Here is a 16,560-nt window from a genome sequence, read left to right as displayed (position 1 = left end):
CAAATTACCTGGGCTTCTGGAATTTACTGACCATTTGAAATGTGTAACCAAAGAAAACACTGAGATTTGTCTTGTTGATCTTACTGTCACAGAGATTTGAACCATCATCTCTTGTGGAGCAGGGATGGACCAGATCCCCTGCAGAGGTCCCTTCCAGCATCAGCCACTCTGACATGCTGTGAACAAGTAGAGTGTAGAACAATAAAATTGTCCAGAACACTCAAAAAAGTAAAATTTTTGGTGTATAAAACATAACTTGGGAAAAGGTCTAAGATCAGACCACGAGAAAATGGAACAAATAGATGAAGATGCTTGTCCTCACTGCCTGCTCAGATTTTTCTATCAGCTTGTAAATACTGATTGAAAAGAAGATAATGAAAGTCCCTGAGAATGAAAATGATTTTTCATGTGATAGGAAAAGAACTAGATGAGGGATCAGAAGAGGAAGACAACAGATCAATAACTCCCAGTTAAGACTCATAGAGGATTTTGGATTTGGATGTTCCCAAGGCAAGGTAACCAAGATAACAAGGCAAGGTTGTGTAGCTTGAGATTTGAGATAAAGGAGAAGAGATGATAAGAGCCCAAATGAGATCTGCCCTTCAGTGGATGGACAGGAAAATTAATATTAAATAAAATATTATATGGAATAAGGTGGGATGACTCATGACATGAAAGTCTTTCCCAGTAACACAGAAACCTTGAAAGCTATGGAATTTTGCAGCTCATCTCTAGTTCCTCAAAGGGAGGTGAAGAGAAGGAGCCACACTGAGCAGGGTGACAACCTTGAGTGGACAGGTCTGTGTGCCACCTGCACAGGGGCAGGAGCTGGAAAATGAGGCAGAGTTGAGAGGTAGAAGGGGAAACATGAGGTAAGGGATGCTGTGAGTCATTCTGACACACCATTAATTATGTTTCCAAGCGTGGAGTGGGATTGTGTCAGTCCTGCATGTTTCTCAAGGTGGAAAGGGCTGACATGAGCCTGTGTGTGTGTCAAAGAGGCTTCCAAAGGGATTTAGGTGAGGTTGAAGTGATTCCTTATGGATGAGTTACTTTCCAGCCTCTCCAGGAAGAGAAACAGTACTGGAAAAATGTGCACTGAGCTGGATGTAAAGCTCAGGATGCATATCACCTTTAGCCATCTGCGGATGAAGGAGCAGCAGTTGATACTTCCAGGGAATGGTTTGCATCATCTGTCTTGGATGCTGTGCTGGGACAGGGTGCATTCCCATCTTTCAGTACCTTCAGGCCAGAGAAATGTCCTCCTTCCACTTCTCCAGGCTGAACAAACCCAATTATCTCAGCCCCCAAAAGGGATATTTTATTTTATTTTATTTTATTTTATTTTATTTTATTTTATTTTATTTTATTTTATTTTATTTTATTTTATTATTTTATTTTATTTTATTTTATTTTATTTTATTTTATTTTATTTTATTTTTTGTAACACTATTACAATGATAATTGCGTTTATATTCTGCTTCACCCCTAACCTGCAGAATTATCATGGAGATCTCAATTCTGGGAAATGGTGCTGAAACATCCAAAGTTTTGTGCAGGCTTCATGTCCTTTAACACATGCACAGATGTAAAGAAACATGGGGCAGATAGAAAATTTTGAAACCAGATTCTAAGATGGTGATAGAAACCTCTAAGTTTTCTCCTTTTCACCTCTGTAAATTGGATGTAAAAATGCTCTTGGGTAAGACTTTCCTGTCTGCGACTAATAGGAAGCATATGTGCAGAGAATACACTGGAGAAACAGTTCAAGAACATGTTATTCTAGGAGAATTATTTGTGTGATCCTGCCAAAGATATCAAGACTTTTGGTTACTGGCAATGTATGTGCTCACTGGACAATTCAGTACCCACCCCTGTGCAAGCAAAAGTTCCTACAAAATATCTTTATCATTTAGGACTCTGCATTAGGGCTTATTGCCCCCTTCTTTCACAGATTGTATGGTTATAGTGAGGCACTCAATGTGTTTATTCTGGAAAAGTCAATGCAAGTGAATCTTTAGAAGACCAAAATCTGAGCCTCAGCTACACTGTGGGACCCTGAGCCCCAGCCCCTCAAGAGCTCAGATTCCTGTCCTTAGTGTGAGTGAGAGCAGTAGCTGCAGAGTTTTGGAGTTTTGCTGAGCACGTGGAAGGACAGAAGTGTGAGCCTTGGACCCCAGGCAGTCCTCACCCTCTCCAGACAACGCAGACACAGCAGCAAGTCACAGAAGTAATTTTACCATTGCTTGTTATTTAACTTTTGTTTGTAACTATAGCTTTTGGCATAAAGATTCAGAAAGAAAGCTTTGGGAAGTCTTGTGTGAGTTAAAAGTGTTTCTCTTTTTGTTGATGATCCTTCAGGAACCAAAGAATCCAGCTGTCCATGAACTGTTGGCCACCTTGGAAAGGGTATAAAGGGCTGAGGTGGAGTTCCTTGTTTTCCCAGTGTGGCTGCAGATTGCACCTGAGTGCAGAAGGGTCAAGAGATAAGGGCAGACATGGAGCATACAAACATTGGGAACCCCAGGGCTGGAAAAACAAAGTGCATCTTCAAAACCCAAAGCAACAAATATAATAGCAGTCTACAGGAATGTTCCACAGAAAAAGTTATAGGCATGGACACAGAGAATTGAGAAATTGTTTATTTTGAACTCAGTAGATATTGGACAGAATTGAAAAAGCCTCCAAAACTGTGTGAAGAGGATAAAACACAAAAACCATGTTAGTCTTGTATTTTAAAATATAATATTTTATATTTTATATATTATTATATTTTTATATCTTACATTTTAAAATATAATCTTAGGATTATATTTTAAAAATTGGAAAGACTGGACAGAATTTTTCAATGAGCCAACAGCAGTGCAGTTGTCTGTTCTCCTGATGAGGAAATGAAAGACCCTTCATCAAGAACAGGTAACATTGGTGGTCAGCAGAAGAGACCCTTTTGGAAGTGGCTTGTCCTGTCAGCCAATGATTTTATGCTATCAAGGGTTCCAGAGATCTTTCAAGTTCTTTGGGCTTCAGGAAAGCACTGAAGAGAGGAAAAACTAAAGTTAATGTTGCTTTAGTGCGGTCTAATGATTAGGAACCATCCCCTGAGAAAACTCTGTGAGTTCAGTTTTCTGGTATCACAATAAAGACAAGTTAGTAAATAATCAATAGGAAAGGAAGGATTAATTATTCACAGTCCAATCAAAGTTGTTTTAATGAAGTCAAACTGAGGCTAAAATGTCTGGGAGACAAGACTGCAAGTTCTGTGTGTGGGAGGAGATAAATTTATCTGGCAAGTGGCAAATGAGGCACTGATAACTTTCTCAATGGAAACTATTGCAAAATAAAAACTTCTGGATTTACATGGAGAACATTCAGTAGAAGGTGGGAAGTGACCTTGCCTTTATAAACTGCTCCATTTAAAACTTGTTAAATGATGTGTCCAGCTCTGGAGCACATTTCAGAAAAGTAATCTAAACAATGGAGAGAGTTCAAAAGAGGATCCAGGGCAGGAAAGCAAATCTTTCACTACAAAGCCTAAAAGGCTTAAATTTCTCATAAAGAAAGGCCAAGGAACAATTCATCCCATGAAAAGAACTGCTGGTTCACCACCTTAATGGCTCTACCTGGAACTGCCATCCCCATCTCTTTGAGAAGGCTGGAAAATGTTGTAGCATGCTTTATATGTGGCTTTCCAGCAGGTTAAAATAGAAAATGAAAACAAGCACTGCCACATTAACACCTTGAAGAATTTGAACTCAACTATATTTTGGGGTAGGATGAGGCATCAGAAGTTTCCATCCAAATCTTGCATGGTATTGGATATCTGCATGGCAAGAGATATTCTAACCACCGACCTTACTTCTTCCTGTGACCACAATCTATATTGTGACATTGCTGCTTTTTAGGAGTAGGAGATATCAAATGTAAACAAAATATTTCAAACTGCCAATGCACTGGAAGATCTGAAATAAACCTGCACTTAATTGTTGGAATTTTATTCACTATGCATATTTACTCCTTATCTCATTCCCATTTCAGGTTATTCACATTGCACAGAGAGAGTGTTAAAAAGACTGGGGGTTACATTTGGTAAAACTATAATTTGAAATAACTTAATACACAGTCCCAGTTCTGTCACCTGGATGAGGGGAAATGCTCTTTTCAGCCACTGCAATTCCTTGGCCATGAAAGCCAAAATTTGTAAAAATTTGATGACCTCTACATGATTTCAGAGTGATGGAGACCCAAGCCATGGTTGGTCTTTCACCTCTGTGGCACTGCAGCCTGGAAGGTGATTTGGTATTCCCAGAGGACCAGTTCCTGATTTTGAAAGCAGCTAATCGGGAAGCCCAGCTGATCTCAGTTATTGTTTAAATCTCAGACAATTTGTGCAACAATGTCAGCCAAAACTCCTGCATGTGCAGAGAACAATGTCCAGCTGTTCCTTTTTTATTTCCCTTGAGCTTCCCTCTCTCAGATAAACTGACATTTTTCCTTCCACCATAATCCAAGCATAATTCTCATCTGAAACATACACAGCTGAGCCAAACTTGGCAATAATAATTTTTTCAGTTATTAGCTTTCCACTCCTTACTATTTGTTACTCTGGATCAATGGTGGTGGATAATAAAAGGAAACAGGATTACACCCTAATCCAGATCTGCAGCTGCTTTGTTAATAGAAATGTCACTCCTATGTGGCAGTGGCAACTGTCCCTGATTTTAAGGAGTCCAGCTGTGTCTCAAGAAGCTTGGGAGGTTCTGAATTCCAGGACAGCTGAAGCCCCCATAGGTGCTCTTTACATTCATGCTGTAAATATCCTTGCTCAAACCTGCCAAATCTGTTGTTTTTCTTGTCTTCCAGACCAGGGAAAATCATCCAGACTCCCTCTTCTTCTCCTCCCACCTCCAGTTATCCAGTCATTATGAAAAAGTGAATTAATTGCTGGGACAGACTTAATTTATGGAACACTCTTGAGCCCCTTTTGCTCTCCAGCTGAGCAGAGATATCCTTCCAAGACCCACATCTTTCCCAGTGCAAATTCCAAAATCCCTGCTCATTATTCATTTTTCTATCGTAGATGTCTCATTCACCCACAAGTTGGAGCAGTTTAGGGGACAAAACTCTAAAGGTTTACCTTGGAAATCCCTTGGAAGCTGAATCCTGAGGAGTTCTGCTGGATGCCATCACACTAAGGGGTTTCTTTCCTTACTTTCAGGCCACCTGAAGGGTCTGGGAAGGAGATTCCCATCTTCTCTCCTGCCCTGCAAAGGCAATAAAAGAGATGCAGGGCCACCACAATTGAAGAAAGTCATCCACCGTCTAATTCCAGGTTTTGGGATCCAGCTGTCATGTGAGTGAACTTTTCCTCCCTTACAGGGATGGGAAATGAATGCTGACATGATTTTTGACCTTTTCTCCTTGCCCTGGAGCTTGTGGATACACTATCCCACATTATGGGAGAAATCTTGATGGGGTGAGAGCTGTGGGAGGGAAATGACTGCTGTTTGAGTCAAACCAGGCAACTGACTGTTTTTTCCTGTTTCTTCCTTGTTTAGAAGGTCTTTGCCATTGAGTGCCATCCTGCCTTCCATTTTTTCCACCCTTCCTGAAGACACACAAGTCCACCCACCATGTCATCCATGGGATAAAGTGGGAATGCAGAGCAGGATGTTTCTAAAGCCCACAAACTCCTGCAAGTCTCTCAAAAGCAGCCAATTGAAGCTGTTCTTCCTCTTCACTTGTATTCAGAGTTCAAATTCCTCTGCCTAGGCTGAGTTGATTGTCCTTAGGCTTTGCTTTGTGAGCCTTGTTTCTCAGAATCTCTTCTTTTTTTTTTTTTTACCAATATTTTGGCAAATGACAACGTTTTTCTTTTGAATTTTAATTATTTTTCAGGGAGTTGGACAGATCACTGCAATCCTTACGTGGGTCTGTGCTGTTAACAGTAATGAGCACAGACAAAGCATTTGAACTACTCATGGATATCCTGAGAGCCTTACTGGAAGAATGAGCTTGGAAAACTGTGTCATATGAAAACACACACACATTTCTACAGCAGAATATAAATACTGAGTCTGGAATTACTGAGAGCTCTGCAAACCCTGGTGGGGGGTGTAATTATCCCAGCCTTCAGTGGCTGAAGGGAATGAAGGCACAAATTGAGGGTGTGACCCAGCTCTCTCCGTGCCACATTAGCCATTGTGGGCTCCTCTCCGACTGGCTTTTCCCATCTGTTAAAGGAAAATTTCTTCCCAGCTGGGTGAGACACACCACCACACCATGTGCACATCCAAAATCTATTTCTGTCTCAGCCAAAGGGTTTATTTTAGGTTGCTGCCTTGTGAGTACTTTTGAGTTTCCCCTGGACACAGACCCTGACCCCAATTTACCCATGGGATGGGGACTGCAGTGCAGGGATGGCACAAACAGGTCTTAAACCTCCACAGAAAGCTCTACAAGAGCTCATTTTATGGCAGCATCACTGGTTTATGCCCTGCTGCAGCATCAGTGTGAACACACTCAGGGAGGTGCTACCTCACCCTTACACAGCACAAATCCATAAGCACTTAACACTGGAGTCTTATTTCCTTTTGACATCAGGAAGGGATGGAAAAATAGGAGGGAATTTAATAGGGATAATTTGCTACTGCTCAGATGAGAACAGTCACACAACCAAAAAACTGAGACATGACTTTCAAAAGGCCAAAAGTTTTAAAGCTTACTGGATCTCAGCTTTGCTTCTCTTATGGAAAGCTGGGACCCAGTATAATTTATAGACTTTCTTCTCTTCTTTTTTTTTTAAAGTTGTGCATCTCTGTTTTTTGGCAAAATTTCTATACCCCATGGTGCTGCACATTGATGCTTTTCTACAAGGAAGGAAAATGGTCCTTCCTGTAAATATACACATATTTTTTGTGAATTCATTATAATTGATTTAGAATTACTTCTGCAAGGAATAATTAATCCATTCCAAGTTGTAGCTGAAGGAATAAATAATCCATTCCCCACTTGTTTCTGAAGAAATGGGGTTGGTCTTGCTAATATTGGTGTCACAAACAAACACTGTACTTTTGTGCATCAGAGTTCACTTTGAGGTAAAAACCTGGTCAATGTGGTTGATGGTGTCTCTGAGCATCCAAAGTGGATTTATAAACAGAGTCACGTGCCAGAAGTGCCTGTTTCTTTCCACTGACTGCAATGGAAACAAGTAAAACTAACAGAACAGGAAGTTTCTTATGTTAGATGGGGTGAATGCTACTATTTCTAAGGACTTTCTCTTTTTAAAAATTGATTTTCAATAGTTATCCCTTGGTCTTAGTCAAGCTTTGAGTTTTCTGCTCATGTAAGCAAAGGAGGATGAAACCAGCCAGGATTATGAATTTGCAGTAAGCTGGAAAAATACAGCTAAGAGATAATTATCAATCATTCATGATCAAAAGTGAGGAAGTGATGGAGGTAAAGGCTTTGCTGGGATCTTGTTCTGGTGTGGTATTTCCTGTTGATTTATGCCTGACGTGATGGAGCAGTGAGCAGGAGTAAAAGTCACAAGCATTGTTGAGTTAAAAGGGGCAGCTGTACGTTGGAGGCACAAGGTTAGAATTAAGATGAGCCTTGAGGATTATAAAACTGGTCTGAAGTACAAAGGAGGTTCTCTAGAGAGAGAAAATTCACTGTATTATAATCATAAAACATCAGATAAAGAACTACATTAACAGAAGACAAGAGAACCAAAAGAGGAAAGTTTACAAGAAAATGAGTTGATGAGTCTATAAAAAATTAGATGGACAACCTTTAAAAATCTTCCAAATTTTCACAACATCACATGTGGTTTAGCTTTTATTACAAGGGAGATTTGAAAAATTTGCATGTAAACACTGGAATCAAAGGAGTTCAGGAATCCCCCTCCTGGAAGAAGGTCTTTGAGACAGCCCAGAGGAGCTTCTGTCAGGAGGATTAAATGTAATGAAAATGCAGGGAAGACTCAGGAGCTCCCAAGGACGATCCATTCACTACAATTTTCTGTCACAGTCTTTCTAAAAGAGATACAAGTGCTCTGCCTATGCTGACTTGTTTGATTGCCTCATTTCTGCAGCCTGTATCAAATGCTGAATTCCTTTTCTGCTGCAATGTGATCTCACAGATTTTACAATTCCAGCTGACACTTCCCAGGCTGTGGCTGTGTGATAAACCTGACAAAGTTCACCTCAAGGCTTTTTTCTGCTTGGGAAATAGGTCACAAGTTTCACCTCGAGGTCTCCCTTTTATTTTCCCTATCAGTGCAACATCCAGTGCCCTATAACACTTGGCAGTTAAAAGAAATTCATTATTCTGAAGAAGTCTCTGATGTTGAATCAGCACCTCGGACTGTGCCAAAGACAAGCTGTGAGCCTGAGCAGTGGAGCCACGGGGAAACAGAGCACAGAGCACACACAGTGATCAAATCTGGTGACAAAACTCATGGAAACCACATAAAAAACCTCCCTGGAAACAACCAAATCATCAGCATTGCTCTCATGGAGCTTAGCAGATTAGGGCAGCAGCAGCTTGGACTGTGCTTTAAAAAACCAGGCAAACTCTGAAAATATTCCTATAGCAATAACAATGGTTTATTCACCTCCTGTGTTTGTGGTGAACTACCAAGGCTTTCATTAGCACAGTCACTGGTGTGTCATGCCTTTTATTCCTGGCAGACTTATTAATTTATGTAACACAATGTGCGGGGCAAAAAAAAAGGAAAAAAAAAATTGGTCAACCTCCCAGCGATGAACTGGGCACAGGAAATTCAAAAGGACAATTGTTGCTAAATATGTACACTAAGAAAAATGAATAATATTTGGAGTTCAGCCCTCAATGTGGTGGCATTTTCTGAGATTGAGAAACAAAATATTTCACAAGACAGCTGGGTAATTAAAAGTATTTGAGATGGTTTGTTTGGAGAAAGACATAAGATTTTCTTCTATTTTGTGGTAAGTGTTCATACCCCCTTTGTCACAAAAATGGCTTTACCTCAGAGTGTATTGATATTTGTTTGGTTAATATCTATTACTGATATGAGAAGGGCAATTATTAATATATTTATTCTGCTGGAAGTTGGCTCCTGCTAACAGAAGAGTGTGTGGCTTCTCTCTCCAGCATAAGCTTGGGGAGAAAAATGCCCAGTTTGGAAGAATTTGTGTGAATTTTGCCTTCTGACAGAAGATATTTCTGCTGAGACAACTTTTCTGTTCCTAGCACTCCATGCTGTGTGTCAAAGAACAGGCAGTGGTGAAGACTTCATGGTCCACAGTGCTGCATCCTCTGGAGAGATAATGCTGTCAAACTTGGTGGCACAAGGAAATCAAAAGGATAAAAAGCTCTGCTTCCTGATGCAGGCTGGTTTAGCAGTTGTCTGGGAAATTTCCTTTTGTGTCTGTGTTGGAAGATAGTAATCTTTTTATGTTTCACGTTCCACAAGTGTCAAAAAAAGGGTAACAACTGCCCTGTCACTGTTTGGCAGCTGTGCAGCTCTCATGGCCAGAGAATCAGAATTTCTAGAGAAGGGTAAGTGCTGACTCTGGAGCTGGGCAGCCCAGGCAGCCTAAAAAGATGGTTAAATGGAGACAGTGCAGTGTAAATGTCTGAAATCAAGGGCTGTTATCATGCTTTGAAAATTCTCACAATGAGAATTCATTGAGGGGCAGGCAAAGGACATCAGAGCAGCTGCAGCTGTTTTCATGGTGGACTCCTACAACTGGGGACATATGACACCCATGTGGCTTTGCTGTTTTTGTCATGAAAACCTCTGCTGTGCTGACAAATTTCTCACTGCATTATAGATGTTTTCAGGAAGTCCAATGGGGTCTTCTCAGAGGGGAGAACAACTTAAAATTGGAAGGAAACTCTCCGAGAACATTCAGGAGTGATTTTCTCTTCAGATTCGTTCAAAATCTCCTTCAAGAGAAAACAAATCTTAAATTATCTTTTCTATCAATCTGGGCTAAATGCTCAGTGATGTCAGAATCAGCCTCTGCTGATACTTAATTTCTTTTAATTTAATTGTACAAACAACGATTTTGTCCATTTAAAATTTATTAATAAGCTTTTCTCTTCTATTGTTTTATTATGGTCTGGAGGGCAAAAACAAAAAAAAAACCAAGAAAGGAACATGAGGATCAGAAAATCAGAAACATGGAATTGCTGTAGCAAGGAGGCTCAAGATGTAGTGAAAAGTTTTTAAAAAATCCATCAGGAGGATTATGTTATCTAGGTGAACATGGAGGAATGTACAGACACTTTTTGTATATAAGAAATGAAAAAAACTTGATCAGTCTTCAAAACCTGCTTTGATTTCACTGAATCATGAAGTACCGAAATGAAAATTCATCATGAGAACTTTATGTCTTTGAAGTTTGCTTGTTAGAGGGTGACAGCCCATCTTGCCTCCCAAAAGAGCAGGTGACTCATGTGGTGGATAAATAACTTCTGATCCCCCCAGAGGAGTTTGTGAGAATCCAGGTCCAGCTCCACAAAGGGATTTCAGTGTCCAGCTCCATGGGGGTGCTGCAGGCTCTGAGTTTTGCATACAGAGCGTGGCATTCCACTGTGGGGAACTGCAGAGAGAGTTCTCTTAAAAACGGGTGGCTGGGAATGAAATGAGGCCAAACCAGGAATGAAATAAAGCCAGTGCTGTATCTGAGAACTGCTTATTGGTAATGGAAATGAGAAGGAAAAGGAGTCACCCAAACAAAAGAGGGCTAGAAGAGACAGAAAAGAAGGAAACGGAATGGAAAAGGAATGGAGGAGAGGAGATGTTGCAGTCTGGCTCTCTGTGACTCCAAGTCCAGTCCAGCTGGGGGGAACATGGCAAAAATAGAGGGAGGGGAATGATGGAATTGCCCGAAAAATAAAGAACTTTAATAGCAAAATAACAAATGCAGAAACTGCATCATCTGAGGGCCAAGATCCAAAGATGAGGGGTGTGGTGAACATAACAATTTATAGGGGTATTCTGAGGGCAGAGGTCCAATCACAAATGCGAACTCAGAACATGACCTTAGATGTGACAGGTCACGAAACAACTGAGAACAAGGACCAGAAACATGACCTATACAAGAATAATTCCATTAACATACCAACTCCCATGAGCACACTCTTCTTGCCATGACCTGGCCAGATATTCCCTTTCAGTATCCCCCTTCCCGTGGTCTCAGATTGATGCCTCCTGTATATGCAACAGGGACTAAACCACTGTTCATCCCAGATGGTTGTGTTCCCACAAGGAGAGAGGGAGAAGACAGAGAGGAAAAGAGGGTGTTCCCACCAGCTGATCAGGGAAGAGCTGTTGGTGTCCAGTGGCCTGTGTGGCTCCACGGGCACGGCTCCTGCAGTGACGGACGCGCATGTGGTCAGCAGCGCTCAGACAGGAGGTCCAGGACCCTGGACAGAGTCGTGGTGAGGATGGCAGCCATGGTCTGGGTAGGGGAGGCAGGTTGGGAGCCCAGGCAAGGACGTGGGGAGAAGTGGCAGGGTGTGGAATCCTCTGAATCTTCCCCCCTCAGGGAAATCCTCAGAACCTTTCCTTGGAGAGACTTACCATAGAGTCTCTCCCCACCTGGCCAGACAGAAAGGACTTCCTCATGGTGGTCTGCAGCCCTATTGCCAATCTACATCAGATTGCTTTCCCCATTGGCCAGTTGATCCTGCCCACCCCAATTATTCATCCCTCATCCCCCCTTCAGACTGCTGCCCTTTGCCCTGCCCTTTGTACCACCCCTGTGCCCTCCCATACTTAAGCTTGTGCACAGCACATGGTCTTGGTCTTTTATCCCTTGTTCCCCTTTGCATGCTGAAATAAACCTTGCTGGAACTGACCATATAAAAGCCTTTCTGCCTCTCTTTGCTGAGCTAGCCATGGTGAGTATGGTATGTATGGACTTTTCTAGAATTTTGCTTTGCCTGCATGCTTACCCAAGCAGCTTTTCCACAGGAGATGCTTTTTGGGAAATAAGATATAGGTAGCAGCAATCACCATCTAAACCCCACCCTGCTACAGCAGGGGTCAGGCATACAGGGAGGTAGGACAGACATGAGGGTGAGCAAGAATCAGCCAGGGCAGGAGAGCCAGAAGGCCAGAGCAAAAGAGGGAGCAAATGGGCCAAAAAACAGCAGCAAGCCCCAGTGACAGTGGAGACCATTGGCCCAGTCCCACCTTTCTTTGCCACCCATTGATGGAGACCTTTCCATGACCTGGTTGGAGAAGCCCCTCCACAGTGTCTCCTACTCAGTGTCTCATGTGAGGTGCTCCAGGCTGAGCCTCCCCAGAGATGAGGCTTCCCCCACTCCTGGCTGCAAGTGGCACCTGGACACTCTCTTCCTCCCTCCCCTCTCGTGTCTCTGACACCCCTGACAGCTAGGGGTGAGTCTAAATCAAAACCAAATTGGATCATCACTCAGGGAGCAAATCCAGCTGAGCAGCTCAGGAGAGAATTTTCCTCTGGCAGATGGAGGACGCATGGATGCTTAGACTGGCTGGTAGTGAATCCCCTGGAGAGGGGGAAGTGTGTGAAATATTCCACTTCCCCAGTCTTAGGAGTGTTAAATCAGGGATTCAATCTAAAGCCCCTCCCAGTTTGCTCACACTGATGGGTGTTATGTTGTGATCAGGCAGCTCCTGCAGAGAAATCTCCAAGCATCTTTACCTTGTCTCAATTTCCACCCTGTACTTTTTACATCAGCATCATGGAGAGGTTCTGCTTCTATCCAGAAAGTGATTTGAGCCCAGGAAGCAGATCCTGAGGGTTGGTGCAAATCTGTTGAAGTTTGTATGTGTTATTCTTACAGGAGACTCCACCTGTGAACTACAACTTTCTGTATGTTTTCATTCTACCCATCAGTGCTCAAATCCTCCCCATTTCTGAGATGTTTTAGGCAGGATACATGGATCTCCTGGTTCTTCCCTGCTCCATGGCTTTGCTGTCCTCCGTGGTGGTGGGAGTGGTGATGGCTCAGAGGGGTGAAAGCCCATGGGCAGAAGTGGGCATTTCTGTAGTCTCTGAAACAAGGTAAAAAAGCTTTCCTAGAACTGCTGCTTGCCTGCTGAAAGACTTGTCTGGCAGGGTCACAGCATAACTAATTCTTCTCAAGAAAGGAGTAATTGTATTTTGCTGAACTTCCCCTGGATCTTTCAATCATTTGACTGCTGGACTTATGTTCATTCCTTCTGCCCTTAGACTTTGACTGTTCCTTCACCTAAGAGGGAAATTCCCAGAGATTTCATGTTAGCCAAGACCAAATTTGAAGTCTCTGACATTTGTTTCTTGATCAAAAGGCAGAGATCCTGAGCAATCTGATGGGTGGGATCCCAGAGCAAAGCCCATCACTTCAACGAGTACATTTGTTTTCTGAATGAAATCTTAAGGGACATTTGTGCTATAGCCCTCCAAAATTTGATTTGTTTCATGCAAAAAAGGAGTCAGCCCTGAGATCTTGGCAATGAAAATCCCATTACTGTGAGCTTGATTTTTCATTCAGCTGTCTGTAGTGTAACAAAATCAAAGAGAGGTTGGGAATACTCTGGTCTAAGTCATCTGTGAAGAAACACCCCTCAGATAAAAAGCTCCTTTTTCCTTCTTGCTTCCAACAGATCTGTTCTTAATTGCCTGTCCTAAACACTGACTTAAGTTTGGCAATCATCTCTATTTCTAGAAAAATCCAAACTTCACCTTCAAGTGTGATGGATAAGCTAAAACCATGCCCAGAAAAGCTGTCTGCACAAACCCCAGCTTATCTGATATGCAGGAAATTGGATTTTTGCCCCTTTTTGGGGGGCTTCTGGTGGTTTTGGGGTTTGAGTGTGCTTTAGTTTCTTTATCAAGCACCGGGGTCTTTGCCATCAGCCTCAGTAACATGGGATGGAGCTTGCTTTTTGGAAAAGTGACGTAGTGCATTGGACACCAGTTAGATTTGTGTTGTGGTAGACATTTCTGAAGAAGTCCAACTGATGCGTGCTTTCTCTACTCACATTTTCTCTCCCCCTTTTTCCTTATTACACTCACACCATTGTATAATTTAATTTTTCCACAATTCCCTCTATTTGTGCAGAGTATTTGTTCTTTTGTTGTCATCCCTTTCCTTTTCCTCACTTGGTGTTTTTTTATGTACAGGAAAAGTCTGTCTCTTCTCTTTTATTTGTGAGTATTCCCTGTGGTTGTCTTTAATTAATTTCAGATTTTTTTTTCCTTTTTCTGTCTGAATGAACATTTTGTTCATTTACCGTGGCACCAAGTTCCAAAATACAACAAGAGAGGTTGGCAACATTTATGAAAAGACAAATGGAGAGTCCCAGGATGAAAATGCAAATGTGAGATGACCAGTGGGTTCAACACCAAGGTGGGGCCCAACCTTCTCCTCTTGAGGTGCATTTAATGTTTGTGTTCTTCACATAAAGGTCTGGCTTTCCTGGGGTCCTGTCTGTGGCACAGGCCAGTCAGGGAGACCAAGAAGAGACTGCAGAAATCAGGGGAGCATTTTGCAGTACTTCCCCAGGCTGTTTTCCCACCTTCTGAAAGTTTTCCTTGGAGGGGTTCTTCCTCACCTTATCAGTACTGATACAGAGGTGGCTTGGTCATCCAGTTCCTAATTGTAGGAAGAGGTGAGTAAAGAGGGAGTTTCCTGTGGACATGGGTGACTATCTGGGCAGCTCCATCCCACAGAGGCCAATTTGGGACACATGGAAACTCTTGCAAACTATTCATGGAGCTCTGCTGTCTCACTTCCCTGAGGTGTGTGATACATGTCCTGCCTGGATCTTTGGCACCCTCTTGGAAGGACCAGGGAAGCTGATCAATGGAGATCTTTGATAGTGTTTATAGTAAATAAAAAGTTCTACTGGACAGGATACAACTACAATCAACTGTATCTTATATTAAAATTCCACTATGTTCCACTATTTGGCTAAATTTGATTTTTGATTTGTCTGTCACATTGTTCCTTATTGAAGGCCCACTCTTTATTTTTTCCTTTTTCACTGGTACAGTCCTGTTGGGTAAGTGTATCATAAAACAAAAAGGAAATAAAATTGGCTATATGTAAAATCAAGAACATCTGATGCCTAGAAAGAATAAGAACTTGGGTATGTCAAGCTGCAGACATCTGGGCTTTTATTTAAACTGTTTTCAGCTTTGTCACTGAATCATCTTTTGAAAACCAAATATATTTTAAAACCCCCCTTATTGGCTGTCTGATACGATCCAGGTGTGTATTTGAATTTTTTCTTCTTCCTGGCATATTGTCCACATGAAAAAACCTTGAATTAATTTAAGCACAATTCAGAAGATGTTACCAGTACATTAAAGAAAGAAGAGAAAAAAGAGGAGGCATAGAAGTAGGCTGCTTTTAACCACCCATCCTTCAAGAGTTGTGCCTGGGGAATTACCTCCTGCCTCTGGAACAGAATTTCCTTGGTTTGAAGTCAGAGCAGACCCCGGGATTTATTGCTGGAGACACCCACAGCTGCTGGAGCGTGCAGGGCTTTGAGAGCTCAGGGGTTAATCTGAGCCGTGTGTCCCAGCCCCGTGGAGGTAAAGCCAGGCACTGAGACCTTTTGCTCCGAGAGGCTCTGGCACTGCCGGGAGGTTCATTTTGTCTGCAAAACCAAGCATGTAATTTCCCTTCTCCCTTGCTGTCCCCTCTGTCTCTCTGTCTGTCCAGTCCTGTGGCTCAGCAGAAGCAGAGTTTCCCTGGAGACAGCCAGGACAGCTGAGCTGACCTTCAGCAGGGTGGTGAGAGATGGGCTTTCACTGCAGGACCTGGGCTAGGAAGCCCCCAAATTGGCTTTTTTCCTGCCAGACAGAAGGGGAAGGCTGGGGAAACCCCGAGACGCCTCCGTGCTTGGAAGCAGAAAAGTGAAGAAATGACATAAATTTAAAAAAAAATAAATTAAAAAAGTCATGCTTGGCATCCAAATTACATGCATTTAAAGCTTCCAGCTTACCACAGTGTTATGGCAGATTTACACAGAGATTAAAAATGATCCCTCACGAGTGAACACCAGCTCGTGTGAGCTGTGTAAATCCAAGAGCGTCCGTACAGCCGCCAGACTTGGCATCCAAAACATCTCTGAGTCCACAGAGCCAGCAGAAGGGACATTTCTACCTTTTATTTTAAAAAAGAAACAGAGCTACTGAAGCCTCTGGAGTGTGGATTCAGCTGTCAGTCTTATTTACTACTTTCAGCTGTTATCTGCTGCCACTGAAACTGAGCGTGAATAACTTACCAGCCTGCACTGATAACTTTGCTTTCTGTTTCAGCTCCAGACAGAAATCCCATCAAAGCTTTCATCCCCATCCACGTGCTGAAAGATGACACAGGAGTTAAAGAAGTGAGGCTGAAATTCCTTAGGCTCTCCTAAAGATTTTTCCAAGAATTTTAAAAAGCCTCTTAAAAACGGCGGCAGAGATCGAACGCCGTTAAGGGAGGGGAAAAGGAAGAAAAAAACTTTGGCAGGCAAACAGTGTCTTACATCAATCTAGCAGTCAGCATCTATGTAGATGTTCTTTCCTCCTTTTGTGCAACACCCCTTCC

The 16,560-nt window shown here is 42.3% G+C and overlaps 1 long non-coding RNA gene across 2 annotated transcripts; it reads right to left on the bottom strand.

Moving 5' to 3' along the window:
• Positions 1-2,673: 2,673 nt before the first annotated feature.
• LOC135301140 (uncharacterized) lies at positions 2,674-16,522 on the bottom strand. 2 transcript variants are annotated; one of them, XR_010362896.1, is made up of 4 exons: positions 16,253-16,522; positions 15,971-16,131; positions 5,135-5,261; positions 2,674-3,034 (listed from the first exon to the last, which is right to left on the bottom strand). It is a non-coding gene; the product is annotated as an uncharacterized LOC135301140 (long non-coding RNA). The 2 variants fall into 2 exon arrangements; XR_010362909.1 differs by lacking the exon at positions 15,971-16,131.
• Positions 16,523-16,560: the final 38 nt, after the last annotated feature.

The sequence above is a fragment of the Passer domesticus genome, chromosome 1, assembly GCF_036417665.1.
Source record: "Passer domesticus isolate bPasDom1 chromosome 1, bPasDom1.hap1, whole genome shotgun sequence".
NCBI lineage: Eukaryota > Metazoa > Chordata > Aves > Passeriformes > Passeridae > Passer > Passer domesticus.
This window is presented reverse-complemented; position numbering and strand designations above follow the sequence as displayed.